This window comes from Macaca mulatta, chromosome 11, assembly GCF_049350105.2.
Source record: "Macaca mulatta isolate MMU2019108-1 chromosome 11, T2T-MMU8v2.0, whole genome shotgun sequence".
NCBI classification, from domain to species: Eukaryota; Metazoa; Chordata; class Mammalia; order Primates; family Cercopithecidae; genus Macaca; species Macaca mulatta.
The window spans coordinates 135,299,025-135,323,050 of NC_133416.1; the positions used below are offsets into that span (position 1 = coordinate 135,299,025).

The window sequence follows — 24,026 nt, forward strand, 5'->3', positions numbered from 1 at the left end:
AAAATGATATGAGTGAAAAATGGGAGGAAGATTTGAACAGGTGCTTCACCAACATAGATATATGGAAAGCAGACACACAAATAGGTATTCCACACCATTAGCCATTAGAAAAATGAAAATTAGAACCACAGAGAGAGATTACTACACATCTATTTAAATAGCTAAAGTTAAAAAGACGAATGGGCCCAGACATGGTGGCTCACGCCTGTAATCCCAACACTTTGGGAGGCCCAGGCGGGCGGATCACCTAATGTCAGGAGTTCGAGACCAGCCTGGCCAACATGGTGAAACCCTGTCTCTACTAAACATATAAAAATTAGCCGGGCATTGTGGAGAGCGCCTGCAATCTCAGCTACTCGGGAAGTTGAGGCAGGAGAATCACTTGAAACCAGGAGATGGAAGTTGCAGTGAGCCCAGATCGTGCCACTGTACTTCACCCTGGGCCATAGAGTGAGACTCCATCTCAAAAAAAATAAAAACAAAAATAAAAATGAAAAGACTAATGGCAGGAATGTGAAAGAAATACTCCACAACGACTTTGGAATACAAGTACTTCGGCAATTTCTTTGAGTTAAACATATGCCTATCATATGATGCAACCATCCTAGGTATTCGCCCAAAATAAATGAAAAGACATATCCATAGAAGCTGGCACATGGATTTTCACTGAAGCCTTATTTGTGAATAGCCCCAAATTGGAAGCCAACCAAGTGTCCCTTAACAGGTTAACGGATGTACAGAGAGTGGTATCTTCATACAATGAATACTAATCAATAATAAAAAGAAACAAAACATTATTAAATATTACAAAATAGCTGAAGTGTAAAATAGCCATGCTGAGTAAAAGAATCCAGGCTGGGTGTGGTGGTTCACCCTTGTAATCCCAGTGCTTTGGGAAGTCAAGGCAGGAGGATGGCTTGAGGCTAGGAGTTTGAGACCAGCCTCAGCAGCATAGTGAGACCTTGTCTCCACAAAAAATAAATTAAAAAAAATTAAAATTAGACAGCTGTGGTGGCACATACCTGCAGTCCTAGCTACTCGGGAGGCTGAGGTGGGTGGATCACTTGAGCCCAGGAGTTCAAGATTGCAGTGAGCTATGATTGCACCACTACACTCCAGCCTGGGCAGCACAGCAAGATCCTGTCTAAAAAAAAAAGAAAAATCCAGACCAAAAAAATTGTACAGATTCTATTATTTCCTTAAATGATGTTTGAGAAAAATGCAACTTCATTTATAGTCACAGGAGGCAGAGGAGGGGTTGTCTGAGGAGGGTGGTATAGAAGGGTGTGAGGGAGGGATTACAAATCAAGGTGAAAAATCTTTCTGACCAGTCTCTACTAAAAATACAAAAATTAGACAGATGTAGTGGTGCATGCCTGTAATCTCAGCTGCTAGAGAGGCTGAGGCAGGAGAATTGCTTGAACCCAGGAAGCAGAGGTTGCAGTGAGCCAAAATTGCACCATTGCACCCCAGCCTGGGCAACAAGAGAAAAACTGCATCTCAAAAGAAAATTCTTTTTGAGAAGATGGATGGGCTCATTGTCTTGATTGAAGGGAGTTTTTCACAGGTGCATACGTATAGCAAAACTTATGAAATTGCACACTTTCAATGTGCACAGCTTATTGTATGTTAATCATAATTCAGTAAAGCTGTTAAAAAATACTTGTCCACAATTTATTTGCCACTTTTTCTGTTAACAAACAAGATGTAATAGAAAAGTATATGCAAATACCTGTGAGTCACCAGTGTTGTGGTTCCCCAAACTTTGGAAATCTTCTTTTATATTTCTTTTGTTGGTGGGAGAGGAAGCTTATTTGTTTCCTTCCTGGGCCCTGGAATAAAATACGTTGTTGTCTGTGAAAGATACATGAACTCAGTACTACCAAATTTAGCAACCATCATCAATAACATCTCTGAAATCACAGTTTTCTGTGCTAATTGTATGATCTTCAACACTCATTAAAATAAATTCTTATTTTTTCATAGTCTACTCTAGTTCCTAAAAATCATCTTTGCATTACCAGTTTGATGTTCTTTATGGAACATGGTCAGAGCTTAATGTCCATGGTGTAGTGCGTGTCTCCATCTCATTTTCCTTCTTCTCTTACCTCACCTGCTATATTTTCTCCAAATATGGTGGTAATTTCAAAAAACGTGGGTTTGTTTCTTAATTTTGACTTTTTAATATTCCAGTGGAAGGCCGGATGCGGTGGCTTACTCTTGTAATCCCAACATTTTGGGAGGCTGAGGCGGGCGGATCACCTGAGGCCAGGAGTTCGAGACCAGCCTGGCCAACATGGTGAAACCCCTTCTCTACTAAAAATATAAAAACTAATCAGGCATGGTGGTGAGCGCATGTAATCCCAGCTACTAGGGAAACTGAGGCAGGAGTATCCCTCGAACCTGGAGGCAGAAGTTGCAGTGAACTGAGACCAAGCTATTGCATGCCAGCCTGGGCAAAAGGCAAAACTCCGTCTCTTAAAAAAAAAAAAAAAAAAAAAAAAATTCCAGTGGAGATTGTGCTTCTAAAACTCTATCTAAAGATGATCTAGGCTGCCTTGCTAGTAGAGTTCTAATTTGTGTCTGCAAGTGAACGTCAGGTGCGTGAGGTTTAAAAGGTAAAAAGCAGGGAAGGCATTTGTCTCCAGTGGCAGGTGCAGAAGTGCATGTGGGCATTGCTGGATGGTGAGCATGAGGTGGTGCCACAGTTTCCTGACTTCCTCCTGGGCATCAGCCACTTGGGTGCGAACATAATTTGCAAGATTTCCATCAGCCTTTCTGACTGCCTGCTCAGTCCTTCCCTGGTTGAATCAACCTTTAATTCTCTACATGAAATAATCCCTGCTAAAAGCATCTAATGACTTCAGATTTTTTTCTGAATCAGTTAGTGTTTTCATATTTGGTTGGTTGGTTTCGTCTTTTAAGTCACTAAACTTTCTGGGATTTCTTAAATTGTGGTAAAATATACATAACATAAAAATTTACTTTTTTTTTTTTTTGAGACGGAGTCTCGCTTTGTCACCCAGGCTGGAGTGCAGTGGTGCGATCTCGGCTCACTGCATGCTCCACCTCCTGGGTTCACACCATTCTCCTGCCTCAGCCTACTAAGTAGCTGGGACTACAGACACCTGCCACCATGCCTGGCTAATTTTTTATATTTTTATTAGAGACGGGGTTTCACCATGTTAGCCCGGATGGTCCTGATCTCCTGACCTCGTGATCCGCCCGCCTCAGCCTCCGAAAGTGCTGGAATTACAGAAGTGAGCCACCATGCTTGGCCAAAAATTTACTCTCTTAATCATTGCTAAGTGTACAGTGCATTCACACTGTTGTGTAATTGATCTCCAGAACTATTTTCATCTTGCAAAACCAAATGCTATTCCTATCTCCCCTTCCCCCAGCAAGCACCATTCTCCTTTTTGTCTCTATGGATTTGACCATTATATGTACCCCATATAAGAAGAATTATACAATATTTGTCTTTTGTGATTGGTGTATTTCACTTAGTATGATGTTTGAACCAGTTGTATTTTGTCATGTTTAATATATGGAACCTTGGCCTGAAGAATAAAGCAAGTATTTGATTTTGTTGATATAAAATAGATTCCTTTCCTAGAATTCTAAGTAGTTCTACCCATGCAAAAATATTCAAATGCTTTGTTTCTTACTTCCTCTGCAGTTTTCTACTACCCTGATTTTTAGTGCATCCAAGGGGCTGATGATAGCTAAGGATAATATGCCAGAGAACCTCTGCCGACTGGCAAGCCCCGGGAAACCTCTCCTTGTTGTGTTAAGTCTCCAAAATCAGGCACTCTTACCCATGCTGAGTGTTATCTAGACATAATTTCTCTCTAAATTCTATTACTGGCCTTTGGCTGCAGACAAATAAGTTAATTCACATCCATGTCAATAACTCAGTCACACTAAAATTGAATCAATGAATATAATTAGGACTCCAAGTATGCTGTAATTTGGCAATGATGGTACTCATAGTGAGGTGGTGAGATTAATCACTGGGTGTCGTAAATGAAATGTGCTGGTTCACAAAGAATCCAGCACAATTTCCCTGGCTAGGATGAAGGTTGGCAGTCGTGGGTTTTCCTGGACAGTGTCGGGCCTATACACTCTGGGGGAGCCTGAGTGCGCTACCGTGAAAACATGCAAGCGTGAAGAATGTTCTCCATCACCTGGAGATTCAGGGTCAAATGAGTCAGTGTTCTCTTTTGGCTGCCCAGGTTTTGGGGGGTGCTAAATGTCTTTACCAGCCAGGAAACCTGTGGTCCCCCAACTATCCAGTACAATGGAGGAAAATTCGAAATGAAAATACCTCATGCAAACTCGAAAGCTCATCCATGAAAAACTAACAACTTGTTCTGCACATGAATCTTCTGAATTTGGTTTTCTGGTTTACAAACCCACAGCAGATCAGAAATAGCAAGTTACAAAATGAAACAGAGCAAAGTATTCATGAAATGACAATGGGCAATGAGGAAACTCTGGAAAATAACACAAACACAGCAGACGTGGGACCTCCAAGAACATCTCCGTTTGGGTCATTAAATGTAGGAGCAAATAGCTCTACAGACTGCAGCAGGTCTTATGTTTATCTACAAATTTCACCACCACACACACCACACGCTTACAAACATAAGCAGGTCTTATGTTTATCTACAAATTAAGAAACATGTTCATAATTACGATGTTCAGGTGCCCTGAAGAGACTGATAATCCTTGTAGTTTATGGAGTCAAGGGATGCAATAATATGTTTAAGCACAGTTCTATCTCCCACACATATTAACGGGCTCATACATGGTTCTTAATATGTATCAGGCATTATTATCTAGCATTTGACGGTGCTCGTTTCAGACAAAGAAAATGAGGCTCAGAGAAATTAACTAACTTTCTTAAATCACGGGGTCATTAAGTAATGAAGCATGAATTCAAACCCCAGCAGCCAAGCCCCAACCCTGCTTTTAAGTACCACAACACATAGCTCACTTGTGACACTTCCAGATAGCCAGAAGCTTTCTTCTATTGGAAACACATCCTACTACCCTCTAGAATAAAATTATTGGAAATACGTCTTTAAAAGGAAACTGACTAATGTAACTCTGTGAAGCCTGGGGGAGCCTGTGCTATTCTCATTAAGCATGAGTATTAGTGAGTTGATTTCAAAGTTTATTAAATGAGTAAGTGTGGGAAACAAATTAGGAAAGAAACTATTCAGAGGAATAAAAATGACAGAAACAGAAGTTTTAAGTTTATAATGTCCTCATGTTACAAAGCATGTGTCTGTAGGCTGATACAGGTCCAAATATATTGAATTCCTATGGACTGATGGTTTTGCACACACATTAGATCTCTTTTGGAAAGAATAAATGCATACATTTGATAAAGAAGTTTGGTAGTAGTAAAAGAGATTGTGCTGTTGAGTGCAGGTGATTGTCACATTCTGTGGTATAAAGATAACCAGCTATGGAGTAGAGGGCTGGATTTGATTGCTGTCTCTACTATTTGTAAGCTCTTTGACTTTGTGCAAGTTAACTCCTGTATCTTTCATTTTCTTATCTGCAAGACTGGGAAAATAGTAATATGTGCTTGCCAAGTTGTGAGGGAGGATTAAATGAATTGGTCTTCATGTATTTCTTAAGACATGGTACTAGATCGGAGCTGGTAAGCTCTTTTCTGTAAAAGGTCAGACTTTGAAATATTTGCAACATTTCTGGCTACCAGGACAGAACTGCAGCCACTGAATTACAGAAGTCTTTTCTTTTCGTGGGAAAATAGCCATACAACCTACAGAAATTAATGAGCACAGTTGTGTTACAATGAATCTTCATTTACAAAAACAAGCTGTGGGTCAGACTTGACCTCAGGACTGTGGTTTGCTGACTGCTTCACAAGATAAATGAGGGTTAATATCATCAAAGGATTTTGATGAGAAGTCATTGGCATACTATATGAAAAGTATGTGGTACAGTATCTTGCCCGTGAAAGGTGTTTAGCAAATGATAGTTATTATTGTAAGGCAGATACTTCATATGTAACCTAGAAAATTACATATGGCTTTCCAATCATCAGACCCTCTGTCCTAGCTTCTTAATTTTCATCAAGGAAGGTTAAGAGACAAGGTTAACTTAGCTAAGAAGTAACTATGTGCAAGAATAAATGTAAGCAAAATGACAGAATTTGGTTACAGTTCCAAGATTCCTAGTTCAAAACAGAATGGGAAGAAAGGCTAATTTTCTCCTGATATGGCCTTCCCTGACCTCGCAATATGTCCCCAGAAGGCTGTAGACCCTTTCTCCTTTATAAAACATTAAATGTGACTACCTTATATTAGTAACAGGTGTATTAATGGAGGTGCCGATGGCAGTCAGGAACAGGCTGAATGACATGAATTCTTCCCTTCATAAATGGGCATCTTTCCATGAAAGCACAACATCATTTGTTGAATGTCAAGTAGACTAGAATTTCAGACCTGGAAACATTTGCCTTGAAGCATCAAAATAATTGAATACTGTAATGGCTCAGCACCTGGCTTAAAGTTATAATACCAAGATTTACATTATTCTTAGCCACAGGCATATTTTTCACCAGCTTTTAACAACCCACCTCCTTTTCCCCTTCCCTCCCACACAATAACTGGGATGACTTGTCTAGATCTTAGGCAAAAATTCACTTAGCACATCAGCTCCTGGAAACAAATGCACTTAACCAGAAAAATAGGGACATCAACCAGCAAAGATGCATCCTCATTTAATAGAGCTTGAAATTACTATAATCTGTAAAGTACAGTGAGAAGAAGAAGTTTCACCTGCCTGCACATCAGTCATTGATTCTCCATTTGACTTGGAGGGACTCTGAGGGACCGACCTGAGCCTGAGAAGAGGCAAGATTCCCCTTCAAGGACACACTGGGAACTTACGGACCTCTTTCTCCATGGTGCAGAGCACAGAGGTAATTACATAATTGTCTGTTCAATTACTTTATTCAAGAATCACAATCTCAAATTCCATAAGCCACCAGAGAAATGGCATCAATGAATGAAGCAGTTCATTTGAGGGACTTCAATTAACGGAAAGGGGTGTGTCCCAATAAAGACTCATACAGTCAACTGTTTCCATGCTGGCATACCCCACTGTTAATTGATTTCCCACATTTTCAAGGCAGCAGGAAATGTCATTTTTAATACTTTTATTTTTGGCTTTACGGAATTACTGCAAAGATAGTACAAAGTTCCTGTAAATCCAATGGGGATACCCAGTGCCCCTATCATTGACATCTTACATTAGGATAGTGTATTATTATTAATTATTATATATTAGTATAGTATTATACATTAGTATAGTGTTATACATATGCATAGTATGTGTGATATACATTATTCATTGCTATTAGTGCTACTAATAATTATTATACATTAGTATGTATAACAATATATATTAATAATATATATTATACATATGTATAGTATTATACATTGGTATTAGTATTAGCAATAATTACTATATGTTAGTATGGTATATTATTAGTATGGTGTAGTTATTATTATTAACTGAAGCCCATATTTTAACCAAAAGTATAAATGGTAAATGTTCTGGTATTTAAATATTGATCACTGTGATAGGCAGAATAATTGATTCCCTCAAAGATGTCCCAAATACATAGGCAGAATAATTGTTCTCCAAACATTTCAAAGGCTTTCTAATCTTTGGAACCTATGAATAGGCTACTTTACATGGCAAAAGAGACTGTGAAGATGTGACTGAGATAAGGGTTAAGCTAATGGAGAGACTGGGAGCTTGTCCTGGACTATTCTGGCGGACCCATGGGAATCACACATGTCCTATTAGAAGGAGGCAGGAGGGTCAGAGTAAAAGGAGCTGTGATGAAGGCAGCAGAGATAGGACTGATGTGGCCATGAGCAAAGGAACACTGGAAGCTTCCGGAAAAGGAAAATGGTCACGAGATGGATTATACCTGAGAGCCTCAGAAGAAATTGAACCTTGAAGATACCTTCAAGGGATAATGATGGTGATGATTCTCTTGCTAGTCCAAAATTATCTTTGTTCAGATTTCAAATCATGAGGCACATGTCCCAGGGGCCCAACCTAGACAAAAGAAAAGCTTTGTAGATAAAGTCTTATTAAGAGAAATCAGAATAGGCCATTGAGGATTTTTCTTTAGACCCTTGAAATTGAACAGACTGACAATACACTCTGAAACGGTGCTCTCTCTGCTTGTGTAATTTTCAAAAGCATAGTCACCCCATCTGTAATGACACTTCACCTGCAAACCCAGTAAGACCCATTTTAGATTTCTGAACTGGAGGATAATACATGAGTGCTGTTGTAAGACTATGCTAGTGGTAATTTGTTGCAGCAGCAAAAGGAGCTAATACAGGCATCAATTCAATGAGAAAGAAATACTCTGTTCCATCAAACAGAGACTCATCCACTAGGCCCCCATTGTGCAGAGGGTGCATGTCTGCTGTGTGACACTAGTCTTAAAGGGGACCGAGACTATGCCCCCTCTGTATCTCAGACCTTAAAACAGCACTTGACACAGAGAAAAGACTCATTATATATGGATTAAAGTAATGCTTTTTAGCCCTTGAAGAACTGCTATATCAATGGTTGTCTTTGATATGCTATGCATTCTTTATTCTTCTTTGGCAAGAAGTGTGAGAAATATCAACTCTATTTATCTCTGTCCACTTAGGGCTCCTGAAGTACTTATCCTTATTTCCAAGCAACGTTAAGTATGTCTTTGGTTTCTTATTATGGAACAAAATGAGATACATACTTAACGGTTTGCAGATTAAGTATCATTGCAGATGGGGTGACTATGCTTTTGAAAATTATGCAAGCAGAGAGATCACGGTTTCAGAGTGCATTGTCGGTCTTTCACTTTCAAGGGTCTAAAGAAAAAAAAACTCATTGGCCTGTTTTGATTTCTCTTAATAAGACTTTAATTGTGAAGCTTTTCTTTTGTTTGGGTTGGGCCCCTGGGATAAGCGCCTCATGACTTGAAATCTGAACGAAGATAATGGTGGACTAACAAGAGATTCATCAACATCATTATTCTTTAAAACTCTGCAAAGCCCAGTGTGTTTGCACCATTAGACTTCAGTTTTCCTCTGCAAAGAGAAATCAAAGGCGATATGAGAAGACCACACACACACACACACACACACACAGACACACACACACACACACACACACACAAAGCACAGAAATGGGAATCTCAGGATCAATGCATTATTTTTTTCCCAGAGAGGTTCTGATGGGAGAAAGGGCTTTTCTGCATCTCTTTCCCTACATCTTGCCCCTCCTGCCCACCCCTGTCCTTTCCCCCTGCACAAACACATTGTAGACCCAGCCATTGGACACCACTGCCTGTGTTTTCCCTGTTTCCTCTTTGACACCTGAACCCTGGCAAGGAAGGCATAGCCTATGCCATCCTGGGTAATTATAGTTTGAACACTTTTCCCCCCAAGTCTCATGTTGAAATGTGATCCCCAATGTTGGAGGTGGGGTCTGGAGGGAGGTGTTTGAATCATGGCGGCAGATCCCTCATGAATGGCTTGGCACCATTCCTTTGGAGATGAGTGAGTTCACAGAAGAGCTGATTGTTGAAAAAAGCCTGGTCTCCTCTCACTCTCTCACTGTCTCGCTCCTTCTCTCTCTTGCTCCCAGCCTCCCCATGTGATGCACTGGCTCCCCTTAGCCTTCCACCATAATTGTAAGCTTCCTGAGGCCCTCACCAGAAGCAAATACAGGCACTATGCTTTGTGTACAGCCTGCAAAACTGTGAGGCAAATAAACATCTTTTCGTTATAAATTAGCCAGTCTCAGACATTCCTTTTTAGTAACGTAAAAATGGCTTAACACTCTAAGCCTGTTTTGAGCACATTCCATTGAGGTCTGCTCACAGGTGATTGTCTCCTCCACAAACCCCTGTGATCTGTGCTGTTGCTGTTGGTGCATCCCTCTCATGATGTCGCTGCTGTGGACACAGCCTGCGCCCCCTCCCCAGAGTTATATTTCCATAGACCTTGCTCTTCCTATATTTTCCAGAAGCAACTCAGTTGGGGTGTGGCCAAGAAGGGTGACAATCACAGAAATGATTTCTCTCTTCTACCTCCTTCAGGAAAATCTGGGCTCCAAAATCTGCTTCTACTGATACCTGGCTGTGGCCAAGGTCTTTCCACCCCTCCAAGGCCTCCATTTTTTTATCTTCATAAGACAGAACGATCCAACCTGCCTATCAGTATTGTGAGTGTATCACGGCTCCCCTGAAGTCCTGCAAGTTCTTGACTGCAGGTTCCCAGGAAATGGCAGATGTGACTAGCAATGATTCATTCATTGTTTCATTAGTCAAGCCAGCTTCCCTGATGATCTACTGGGTGCAGGACTCTGGCATGGCAGGCTGTGCATTCTGCCCGTGCCCAGTGCACATTTCAGCCCTGTCTTTTGCTGCCTGGGTGAGCTGGGCTGAATTACAGATCCTTTGCACTTCAGTTTTCTCCCTTCTGAAATAAGTGCTACAGTGGCATTGCCCTCAGAATTGTTTTGCAAGGAAATCAAGGAGTGTCTTGCATAATGTGTGCAAGACACATAATTGGCCCTAGAAAATTTTAGATAATAATAATGCCACTATTACATTTATCGAAGGGCTCAGACAGTGTGAGTCCCGAGCTGTGTGTTAACCACTGCAATTATTGCTAGTAATGATGTTATTTTAAACTTGTTTAATTATTCCTATGTGTACACAGTAGTGCACCCTTATTTGGGGTTTAACTTACACTGGTTTTAATTACCAAAGTTCAAAAATAGTAAGGTATTTTGAGATAGAGAGAAACCACATTCATAAAACTTGTGTTACAGTATATTGTTATAATTGTTCTACTTTACTATTAATTATTATTGTTAGTCTGTTATTGTGCTTAATTTATACTTTTATGATTTTAATTTTTTGCAGAGATAGGGTCCTACTATGTTGCCCAGGCTGGTCTTGAACTCCTGGCCTTAAGCAATCTTCTTGCCTCTGCCTCCCAAAGCACTGGAATCACAGACAAAAACCACCATAAACAACTTCCTAATTTATAAATTAAACTTTATCATAGTTATATATTAGGAAAAAACATAACCTATGTAAGGTTTACACTATCTGCAGTTTCACACACACACCGAGGGTCCTGCACTGTATCTTCTGCAGATAAGGGGGAATGACTGTATACACATATATGTGCTTCTATGTGACTATACACATTTAGATGCAGGAGTAGGTGCAGGTGGATACAGGTACGGGGTATACATAGATAGACATAGAGATGTGTTTTTCCTCTTCAAAGAGCAAGGACTTAGGAGAAAACAGAACTAACAAACTGGAACATAGATTTGAGGAACTTGCCCAGAACACAGAGAGACAAAGCCCTGAAAAATATTCTACAGAAGATAAGAGACATGAAGGATAAAATAGGCAGGTGTTCCATACGACGGGAGAAGAATGAAGAGGAGCAGCATTTGAAGAGCTGAATCTAAGCATCATCTAAAGTTCATTTTTGTGAAATGCACCTTCAGATTCAAGAATTTACATCAAAACCCCAAGCAGAAGTTTTCTAAGCCCGTGCCTAGATAGCACTTGGTGAGTAAATTCAAGGAAACTTTAAAAATACAAAATAGTGGCCAGGCGCAGTGGCTCACGCCTTAATCCCAGCACTTTGGGAGGCCGAGGCAGGCAGATCACGAGGTCAGGAGTTCAAGACCAGCCTGGCCAGCATGGTGAAACCCTGTCTCAATAAAAATACAAAAAATTAGCCAGGCATGGTGGCATGTGCCAGCTACTTGGGAGGATGAGGCAGGAGAATTGCTTCAATCCAAGATGCTGAGGTTGCAGTGAACCGAGATCTCACCACTGCACTCCAGCCTGGGCGACAGAGCGAGACTATGTCATATATATATATGTGTGTGTGTGTGTGTGTGTGTGTGTGTGTGTGAAAATAATAAAAATTATGATAAATTTAATGATGATTAAATTTAAACATATTAAAAATCAAATGATGCTAAAATTCCAAGTAATAATAATATATAATTCTAACAATTTGGCATTGGATATTTTGTTTATGGCGGTTAAGTACATATAATTTGAAATTACGTTACAGTGCCCTAATATTTAGATTTAAAAAAAATCAAGCACACTACAGAAGTCACTTAAAGATAAAATTATATATGTCCTTTTCAGGGACATGGATGGAATTGGAAGCCATTATCCTCAGCAAACTAACGCAGAAACAGAAAACCAAACACCGCGTGTTCTCACTTAAAAGTGGGAGCTGAAAAGATGAGAACACATAGACACATGAAGAATAACAACACATACCGGGTCTTGTTGGAGGGGGAGAGTAGCGGGAGGGAGAGCATCAGGAAGAATAGTGAGCGGATGCTGGGCGTAATACCTCGGTGATGGAATGATCTGGGCAGCAAACCACCACGACACACGTTTACCCATGTAACAAACCTGCACATCCTGCACATGTACCCCAGAACTTAAAATAAAAGTTGAAGAAAAAAATACAATGATATAGACAGAATACAAGAGAACTAATGGAAAAAGTATGTACAATAAATGCCAACCAGGGAAAACCTGGTAAGGTTTCATTAAATGTCAGAGAAATAGTATTCTAGGCAAAAATGTTCTGGATACAAATAGAATACTAAATAATGACATAAGAAACAACCTACGAGTTTGTGAGAAATCTAAAATTGGAAGTAACTAAGAACACAATTTAAATGTAAGTTGCTGTATGTACTGTCAGAAATATAAGGTGAATTTAACAAATAATTTTAGGAGTAAGAAGGTTTATCATACCTTACTTGGAAGCTGATGTGCCAAACAGATATAAATGAGGAGGAAAAGCAATAGATGAGCAAATTTTAACTAAAGGACTTATTTAAATGAAAGAATATGCATTTCCTCTAAACACAAAATATCATTTCTAATGATATAAAAAATCTTTAAACAATTAATATAAAACAAAACACTTTTTTGAGCAGTTGATTTCATCCGTATAGATTCTTTTTATTTATTTATTTATCTAATTTGTATTTTAAGTTCAGGGGTGCATGTGCAGGTTTATTATATAAGTAAACTTGTATCATGGGGGTTTGTTGCATAGACTATTTTATAATCACACAGGTATTAAGCCTAGCAGCCATTAGCTGTTTTTCCCGACTCCCTCCCTCCTCCCATCCTTCACCCTTTAGTAGGCCAGAGTGTGTTGTTCCCCTCTATGAAGACGTTTTTTGTTGTTTTTTGTTTTTGAGACAGGGTCTCACTCTGTCACCCAGGCTGGAGTGCAGTGGCACAACATTGGCTCATTGCAGCCTCCACCTCCTGGGCTCAGGTGATCCTCCCACCTCAGCCTCCCAAGTGGCTGGGATTGCAGGGCCATGTCATCACACCTGGCTAATTCTGTATTTTTTGTAGAGATGGGGTTTTGGTATATTGCCCAAACTGGTCTCGAACTCCTGGGCTCAAGTGACCCCCCTGCCTCAAACCTCCCAAAGTGCTGAAAACACATTTTTAAACCAGAAAAATATTAAAAGCAAACCAAATCTTCAGAGATTTGGGATTTATGTAAAACAAGAAACTCTAATACAAATGAGAAACATTTAGAGTTGAACCACAATGAAAACAAGGTCTAGAGATCCTGGCACAGGCGCGGAAATGATGTGTAGAAGACACATCACCATATATGTGTTCTGGAAGTGAGAATTTTAGAAAATAGAACAAAAGAGTAACAGTGAGTAGAGTAAAGAAAGCAATTAGAAATAGAGAAATTAGTTCAAAGGAAATCACAGGAGCCATTGAAAGAACCAGTAAAACCAACATGGAATCTTCAAAGAAACCAAGGAAACGGCAAAACCATTTGAATGATCGATCGAAAGAAACAGTGTGTGTGTATGTGTGTGTGCATGTGTGCATGTGCTGTGCGTGTGTGTTTAATAAAGGTAAAGACAAGAGAAGAGACAGCCATAGATAAATTATCGTCTTTGGAGAAGATCAGAGATACTTTTCCTCCTCATTCTTGAACTTCTTTCTCAGCTTCAGTAAGAATGGTGACTCTCTTGCAGGGCATGTGGGAAGGAATTAAACTTCAGTTTTGTTCAGCCTTTCTAAAAAACAAATAAGTAACCGCTGTATGAGAGACAAAGCTAATAAAATGTGTGGCATTATGAAACGATTGAGATCACATCTGATATGAGGAAAGGAATTAATTGTTAGAAAAATATGCGAACACTGGCCTTTGCAAACTTATCTCTACTGTAAGAACCTATAAAAACAAGGGTAATGGTGTCAGAACTTCTGAGCCAGCATTAATGAGTTTCCTATTTTTTGTTTTTGTTTTTGAGACAGAGTTTCGCTCTTGTTGCCCAGGCTGGAATGCAATGGCGTGATCTCAGCTCACTGCTACCTCTGCCTCACGGGTTCAAGCAATTCTCCTGCCTCAGCCTCCCAAGTAGCTGGGACTAAAGGCACCTGCCACCATGCCCAGCTAATATTTGTATTTTTAGTAGAGATGGGGTTTCACCATGTTGGCCAGGCTGGTTTCGAACTCCTTACCTCAGATGATCCACCCGCCTCAGCCTCCCAAAGTGCTGGGATTACAGGTGTGAGCCACCGCACTCAGCCTATTAATGAGTTTCTGACAGAAAATTTGTCTTGCAACCAAATCAGGTTGTGTGTGGACTTCCCCTTCTTGGTGACCTTCCTACGCTCACGTGAACCTGCATGTGCTCTGGTGCCCACACTCTGCCCTTTATGTATTAGTAGGAGCACAGCTTTCATGGTAGAGATAAAGATTGAAGAAGGGATTAGCAAGACTTGAATGAAAAGAATTTGGTAGTAAGAATAATTTGTAAAATATCCTATCTGATCATTTTTACAGTATCAAATTTGGTCCATTTGCTGTTATGTGCAGAGGCTATACAGAAGTTTGTTTTTCTGAACAAAAAGGATTTATAAAAAAGTAATTAACATTTATAATAATATTGTTATTATTTTAAGTGCCCATTAGGCCAGATGTCTAAAAAATAGTTATAATTTATCTCCAATCTTTACAAAATCACAGCAAGGGAGATACTGTTATACCCATTTCACAGATGTAAAAGCTTGAGGCAGTCACTAGTTATAGCAGAGCCAGGATTCTCAGCCATGTCCCTCCAGAACTAAAGTCTAGCTCTTTAAAATTCATTGTTATCTTTCCAATTAGAGGGAAAAAATGTGTAGACTGACAGGTGACTTCTCAACCAAAATCATTGAAAGTATCTCAGCAAAAATATCCTTTAAGAATGATAGTGAAATAGACTTTTCAGACAAAGAGAAACTGTCTTTGTTACCAGAAGACCCACATTAAAGAAAATATCAAGGGTTGTTATTCAGGAAGAATGAAATAATCCCAAATCTTGGCCAAAGCACACACACACGCACACGTACACATACACACACACACACACACCCCCCACCCCAAAACAACAATAACAAAAAGCCAAGACGGAATTAAATCATCAAAAAGGATGAATATGCAGAATGAATAATGACCACATAAAACAATAACACAAATACAAATTATCACGTGAGAAATTTAATGCACACATAAACAGAATTAACATGCATGGCAAAATGGCATTTAATTCAAAAAGTGCATAAATGAAGTTAAACAATTCTAAGATTTGTGCCTTTTCCTGGAAAAGAAGAAAAGCCACAATTAATGCAATCATTAATATTTCAATTATCCATATTGCTATCTTTATGATAATCACTTAGAAAGAGTAATATTATTTATAATTTCCTAATTCATAGGGAAAATATGTAAATAAACATTTTCTAATTTGGAATAAGAAAAGACAAAACAGACAAGACAAACAGAAAAACAAAAGCAGATTAAGCTGACAGCCCAAATATATTAAGAACTGCATTACGTATAAGGAGACTGAATCTAACAATTAAAACAGAAATAAGCATCTCTTTGGATTAAAATAAAATTATATTTATAGGAGATTCACTTAAAACAGAGACAGAGAAAGACTGAAAAAATTAGACCATGCAAGCTATACCGAAGAAAGATTTTGTGACCAGAAAAATATCTGACAAATTAGTCTTTAAGATAAAATGTACAACTAGAGATAAAGAGACTTCGTAAAAGTTTAAAGTCATTGAGAAAATAGAATGATTCTCAATGTGCTTGCACCTAAATAGTTTAGCCTCAAAAGGTGGTTATTTTGGGTGACATTGATTATATGCTTCTATATGTATTCTGCTTTATGTTTTTAAATCTATGTCTATTAGTCCGTTTTCACACTGCTGTAAAAATACTACCTGAGACTGGGTAATTTATGAAGGAAAGAGGCTTAATTGACTCACAGGTCCACATGGCTGGGGAGACCTCAGGAAACTTACACTCATGGCAGAAGGCGAAGGGGAAGCAAGGACTTTCTTCACGTGGTGGCAGGAGAGAGACGTGTGAGTGCAGGAAAACTGCCATTTATAAAACCACCAGATCTCATGAGAACTCACCCACTATCATGAGAACAGCATGGGGGAAACCATCCTCATGATGCAATCACTTCCTTCCCTTGACACATGGGGATTACAATTTGAGATGACATTTAGGTAAGAACCCAGAGCCAAACCATATCACTGTTTTGTTTTGTTTTGTTTTGTTTTGTTTTGAGACAGAGTCTCGCTCTGTCGCCCAGGCTGGAGTGCAGTGGCGCCATCTCAGCTCACTGCAAGCTCCGCCTCCCGGGTTTACGCCATTCTCCTGCCTCAGTCTCCCGAGTAGCTGGGACTACAGGCGCCGCCACCTCGCCCGGCTGGTTTTTTGTATTTTTAGTAAAGACGGGGTTTCACCATGTTCGCCAGGATGGTCTCGATCTCCTGACCTCGTGATCTGCCCACCTCGGCCTCCCAAAGTGCTGGGATTACAGGCGTGAGCCACCAGGTCTGGCCAATCACTGTATTTTTAATTGTTTACAATAAATGTATGAGGAACTGCTATAGGATTAAATAAGAAACTACTCATATTTGTTCAACATGCGATTAATCCCTAGCAAGCACTCAGTAAATGGTAACTGGGATCGTCACACATATCACCATCATCATTAACTTTTTTGTAATTGAAACAGAACAATGGTCAAATAGGAAAAAGTAGGAACTGGAGTCCTACAGAGCCAATTGTTTTTACTATAATTCATAAAAGCAAAGCGTGAGAGTCATTTGTCTCACCCAGCATTTATAAGCCATCCTCCCTGAGACATTTAGGGCTCATCAGATGCAAGCCATGGAAGATACAAAAGTATAATCACTATTTAGTATTTCCATCACTCCTGTAGGCCCTGTCTTTGATCCATTTTGACTTAGTTGTGTTTCCAGAACTCCAAGTACCTGATCATATCTTGGGGTCACGTGAGGGAAACTTGGCCTTGAGGAAAGGGGCTTCACAGACAGGCTGTTTATTGTTACTCTCCCAGGGAATTCAGTCCGGAGCCCAGAGCCTGGGTTTCCGTGAGTAACTCCTGACATCTGCTGGCCAATGTGCTCCTGGCCTGTTCACTGCATGCTGAGAGCCAGAGAATGCTCACTCAGGACAGTATGTCTGTGTTGGATTTTTTTTTTTTTTTAATATTTAGAGAACTTTATTATAGTGTTTATCTCAAAAAAAGAATAAAAAATTCAATTATTAAAAGGCCAGGCATTCTCTAATTTTCATGAACTATAAGTAGAAATGATAAGGAAAATAAATGTCCAAACATGCAAATAACCATCAGGTTAAAGTAGGAATTAAAATCTCAATTACAAGCCATTTAGGAATTAACAAAAATGACACCGCATATCAAATTATAGAAAGGCAACAAAACTGCAACCAGAGGCTGACTCTTATGACTAAAAAACTGATGGATTTTTTTTTCTTGTGGTTACATTGGTAAATTCTTCGGTGGTAATTTCTGAGATTTTGGTGCACCTGTCACCTGTGCAGTGTACACTGCACCCAGTATGTAGTCTTGTATCCCTCACTCCACCTCCCAACATTCCCCAAGTCCCCAAAGTCCTTATGTCATTCTTATGCCTTTGCATCCTCATAGCTTAACTCCCACTTATAAGTGAGAACATGCAATATTTGGTTTTCCATTCCTGAGTTACTTCACTTATGCATTTGAGAGAGCTCACAGTTCAATTCACCCTTCAGGCTTATGAGTCCAGAAGCTTTTGCACAGCCAAATTGAAAAAAAAATGACACTTATAAAGTGAGTGGAAGCCCTGATGGGAGATTTGCCTAAAGGGTAGGAGCCTGGATGTTGAAGTCTGTCTCATAAACCTATGCTCACCTCCTAGTGGTACATCTGTATCCCAGCTAAATAACACCTTTGTGCCTCAGTTTCCTTGTCTGTGAAATGGGGCTGAAAATATGACCTACATGATAAGATTATTATGGGATGGAAGTAGTTAAGGCATATATATATATAATATATATATATATATATATATATGGTAGAACAGTTCCTTGAAAAGAACAATTTCTTAATATGTGAATGTTGTTATTAAACCCTAAAATTGTGACTCATACAATCTAATAAAGCTATTAATCAACCTAATTTACTGCACATTTATTTTAAAAATCCCTAAATTATGGGGGCTATTTCCATTCTGCCAGCACTGCAGGAAGCTGCAGATAGCTCTGGAAAAGAGTAAATGTGCTGTATATAACAACTTCTTTTATACCCTGCTTTTATTCTAAAATATGAGAAGGCCTGGGTGTAAGTATGGCTGAGAAGTCTTTTATTGTTACTATTAACGTGAAAATGAGTTTGTGTAATGCACTCTGATTGTGTCTAAATCATCCCAGCTCTTGGTCTGTTTCACATCGTCTCAGACAAAGAACACTGGGCCTTATATAGTAATCACACATTAATAGGTATTAGTTGTGGTACAAAGAGCTTTTTTAGCAGATTAATTGAAACTCTCACTGTGCAAGCTTGAGGACCTCCGCTAGTGACATTGAACATGCACTCTTACAATTAATGTTAAAAACTAAATATTGTCATGGATCCCACTGCCAACATTTTGCTTAGGAAAGTCACCAGCCTGAGCCATTCTCACGTTAGAGCTTGGAATCCCACAGATGGGCTGTACAGCATAAAGACTGAGGCATGGATCCTATACGCAAGCCAATGAGGTTTAGATGCTGGTTCTGCTAGCTACTAACTGTGTGACCTGGCGGGAGTCAGGGGTGCTCTCTGAGCATCAGTTTCTTCATCTGCAAAATGACAATTACAGAGATTCCCTATCTCATTCAGTCACCGAGAGGACAAAGTGAACCAGCTTGTGTGTGAATGCACCCATCATAGAACCTGGCATGTAAAGAGTGCAAAGTAAGTGTTACTTGCTATTATTATTATTAGTTTATTAACTGGGTCCTCACAGGAAATACATGGTACACTCAAAATGGGATTGAATTTAATAAATTTAATAAAGATAGTAGTTAAATAGATTGGACAACATTAAATAAATGGGAGATGGCACTGCACCCAGGACCTAGCAACAGTGGGAAGCCATCACACGAACTCCACACCACTACCCCAACCCAAGGAACAAGAGGAGGGGACAGTTGCCACATCATACAGGAGCTTTGGCATTAAGAAGGCCTTGACATCTGACGCCACGTAAGCTGTGGCCTCCGTAAAAGGAACACAGACAACGCCAAGTCACGGAGAGCAGGGAGAGAGGGAAGGTGATAAATCTCTTGACTTCTCTCTTCTTTTGACCCTGAAAACCCAGCGTCTCCAGTCAGAAAACTAACCAGAAGCCAGAGAGCAGACGGAGCCAGGTGATGCAATATGAAGAGGTCAGCCTACAGGTTAGAGGTCAGCCTACAGGTTAGAGTAGTGCAGGGTGCACTAGGGTTAGGAATAGATCTGGAGGGGAGACTGGCAAATATCAGTCCCCAAGGAGAGTGGTCTTGGGGCCATCTATATTATGCATGCAATCAGTATGAATAAACTGAGCAAATATTACCAATATAGCTGCATACCCCATTGCCAAGAAACACCAAGGGAACAAATATAACTGTGGAAGTGACTCAGTGCCTTCGAGTCTGGTTCTGGACTGCGAACAGGAAGAGTGATAATCCTAACAAAAACAACTGAATAAAAATAGTAACAGCAACTGGCATTTCTATAATACTTTGTAATTTTCAAGTTGCTTTCATGTATATAACCACATTTCAGCCTCGTAATAACTCTATTGGAAGGCAGGTATTTATTTCCATTTTAAAATGAGAAAATTGAGGATGAAGTGTTTAGTTGGCTGAGATCAAAATCCCTTGTGTAATTCTTGCTTAAATTTCCTAGAGGATGCATGAAAAATGTTGATATTACATGTTAGTGTTCAGGAATACAAGATGTGGAATTTACTTGGTTTACTCATGTGTTGTGAGGCTTGTAACGTGTCAAGCTCTGTTCTAGACACTGGGGATCCAGCAGTGACCAAAACAAAGTCCTGCCTATTTTTGAGCTGCAGTTACTTTGGAAGAGTCTGGAAGTCCTCCAAGAAGTTAAAAGAGTTATTTATGACCCAGAAGTCCCAATAGAAATGAAAACATATATCCACAAAAGACCTTGGACATAAATATTCATAGCAGAATTGTTCATGATTGCCAAAGTGTAGAAATAGCCCAAATGCCTATCAGCTGAAAGATACATAAAGTCATATATCCACACTGAAATATTACTTAGCAATAAAAAGGAGTGAAGTACTGATTTATACTACAGGAAAGAATCTTTAAATGATTACACTAAGTGAAAGAAGCTGGTCCCAAAAACTACTTATTATATGATTCCACTTATATGAAAGATCCAGATTACGCAAATCTAGAGAAAAATTAAGTAGATTAATGGTTATTTAGGGTAGGAGCAATGAGTGAATGAGAATATTGGGAGGGAGAGTGATAGCAACAGCAGGCAGCCAAATGCCCAGACAGACAGAGGTGGGACCCTATGACCCCATCTCCAAGCCGAAGACAGTTGAAAACCTGAAAGCCAAGCTACAAGTTAAATCCTTGGACTGGATTGAGAACTTGTCTTCCTGTTTGGCACACTTTCCTCTGATTCATGCCTGCTCTTCACGTATTTTACATATAGCTACCCTTGCCTAGTTGGTTTTCTACACTATCATGCCAATCTTTGGATGGTGTCTTCACTTTATAACCTTTTTTGCATACTCACAAACCAATCAGCACACACTCCCCATCCTGTGCCTATAAAGTCCCCAGACTGAGTCAGTATTGGAGAATATGACCTGACTTCAGGGAAGGAGATGGCCTGACTTCAGGGAAGATGACCTGCCCTTCCTGCCCCCTCTCCAGCTCCCCTCTCCATCTCCTCTCTCCACCGAGAGCTGTTTTCATCACTCAATAAATTCTCCACCTTCACCATCCTTAAATTGTCTGCATGACTTCATTCTTCTTGGATGTCAGACAAGAGTTCAGGACCCACTGAGTGTGGGTACCCAGAAAGGCTGTCACACTAGCCCTTTGCCTTTGCTGGCAGAAGGCAACCACCCCACGGATGAGGCAAGGGGCCAGTGAGCTGCTAACATGCTGCGGACCGTTGAACTAAAGGAGCTCTGTAACACCTCCTCTGGGGTTTCAGGATCATGGGCACCCTCACCTGGGAGCTGCCACATTTCCCTCAAGGCAACATGCCTGGACTGGCCCCAGGTCCCACTCAGAGCTTGCTCCTCTGTTGATGCCCAAAGCAGCCAGCCAGGTTCTGCAATCGCTCACTCACTTGTTCCCTTCTGCAGGGGGTTAAGCATGGCAGATTGAGTAGATGGGCATCCCTCCCACAAGTCTGGCAAAGGGGACTGAGAAAAATCCTGCATCAACAGCTAACTGATGTGGGGTTTCTTTTTAGGGTAACCAAAATGTTCTAAAATTGGTCGTGTGGTAAATGCATAATTCTGTGGATACTAAAAGCCAATTGCCTGTACACCTTAAACGAGTGAACAGCATGTTATATGAATTGTATCTTTTTTTTTTTTTCCTTAGACAGAGTCTGGCTCTGTCACCCAGGCTGAAGGGTAGTGGCACGATCTCAGCTCACCGCAACCTCTGCCTCCTGGGTTCAAACGATGCGCCTGCTTCTCAGCCTCCCAAGTAACTGGGATTATAGGCGTGCACCACCACACCCAGCAAAGTTTTGTATTTTTAGTAGAGACTGAATTATATCTTAATAAGGCTTTTCTTTTCAATGCACCACCCCTTGAAGTCTGAGATTTTAATCTAGTGAGATGTTGAAACTTTTAGCCAAACTTCTCTTGGTAAACTTCTTATACTGTACTTGACCCAAAATATAATTGTGAAATATTTTGGATGTTCGTCCCCACCCGGATCTCATGTTGAGTTGTAATCCTCAGTGCTGGAGGTGGGGCCTGATAGGAGGTTTTTTGGGGTCATGGGTGTGAATCCCTCATGGCTTGGTGCTGTTTTCATGATCGTGAGTTCTCAGGAGATCTGTTCATTTAAAAGTGTATGGCACCTCCCCCTGCCAACTCTCTCTCTTGCTGCTTTCACCATGTGAAACGCTGCTCCCACTTCACCTTCTGCCATGATTGCAAGCGTCCGGAGGCCTCCACAGATGCTGACGCCAGAGCTATGCTTCCTGTACAGCCTGCAGAAGGGTGAGACAATTAAACCTCTTTTCTTTATAAATTACCCAATCTTGGGTATTTCTTTATAGCAATGCAAGAATGGCCTAATACAAATTGGATTAGAATTTTTACATAAGCAATCACCTTGGATGTCCTGCTGAGCTGTATCTTTCTGGAGGCATTTATGAGAAAAACTGAACACACACACACACACACACACACACACACACACATATTCCTAGACCTGATTCTTCCTCCAACTTTACATCAATTTCAAATTAATAGAACTATGATTTGTTCAGATGATTAGGAACCTTTGCAGGAAAACAACTTCCTGAGCAATGCATGTTCCTTCTGATATTTTCATCAGCCTCATTTCCAAAGAAAAGGTGCCTATTCTTTTCATGTGCTCTTCACTTTGTTTTATTTCATTCTTTGATGCTAAAAGTTAAAGCGTCTTCAACTTTTGTGCCGATTTCTTTGTAGATTGTATCACTCGCCTTGCTTAGAGATAAAACATACCTGTATCTCTGGCCTTGGGAAAATCTGAAAGCTCAGGGCTGCTCCCCAGAGCTAAGCTTTTATGGGCACATCTGCCTTTCACTGTCTTGGAAGATCATACTCAGGCCACCATGTCCCCCAGTCATAGGGGTTGCATCCTAATGCCTACAAATAGCCCTACTGGATCCTCTTCCTTTGGGGGGTTTGGGATAAGAAGATGGGCATTTGCTCTCCCTTGGGAGGGAATAGAGGTAACAGCACAATTGATTTTTCAAAGATAATCCACCTCCAGGAATCTTTCTTCCTCATCTCTCAAAGCTTCTAAAGTCTTAAAGCAAATAAAATATTTCAATAATTGTGAAAAAAGTATTTTAAAAAAATCCATGCATAGCAGATTCAGCATATTATTTCAAAATTTCTCATCTTTCTTGACACCTGGTTGGAACCCGAGTTTGGCATCATTGTGTGCATCTGTTTCTGCATGTTGGTCTGTCTGTGCAGCTGGGAACAGGGAGTACAGACTGCGGGTGGGTTTCTGTGAGGGTCTGTGTGAGCATAGGGTCCATAGACTGTGGAGAGACTTAGGAAAGGCGGAAATGTTCCTTTTCGATTCCCCATCAAGAGGGAACCTGTCAAATCCAGGGCAGTTAATAAAATCCATCAAGTTGGAAGTTCTCCTTCAAAAGCCATGGAAATGTGAGTGAAGTATCTGTCTCATCCTCAGGGCATGGAAATATCTGTCTCATCCTCAGGGCAGTCCATCCTATATGATCTCATTATGCTGGACTCACAAGCCCTGTGTCCACTG

General features: G+C 40.2%; 2 long non-coding RNA genes across 2 annotated transcripts in view; one reads left to right on the plus strand and one right to left on the minus strand.

Moving 5' to 3' along the window:
* Positions 1 to 24,026, minus strand: part of LOC144332718 (uncharacterized) — an 86,578-nt gene that overhangs the window by 25,190 nt on the left and 37,362 nt on the right. The window lies entirely within an intron of this gene.
* The window catches only part of LOC106992502 (uncharacterized), a 34,781-nt gene continuing 17,436 nt past the window's right edge, over positions 6,682 to 24,026 (plus strand). The window contains exon 1 of the long non-coding RNA XR_013400735.1: positions 6,682 to 6,961. This is a non-coding gene — a long non-coding RNA (uncharacterized LOC106992502). The remainder of the gene's footprint in view (positions 6,962 to 24,026) is intronic.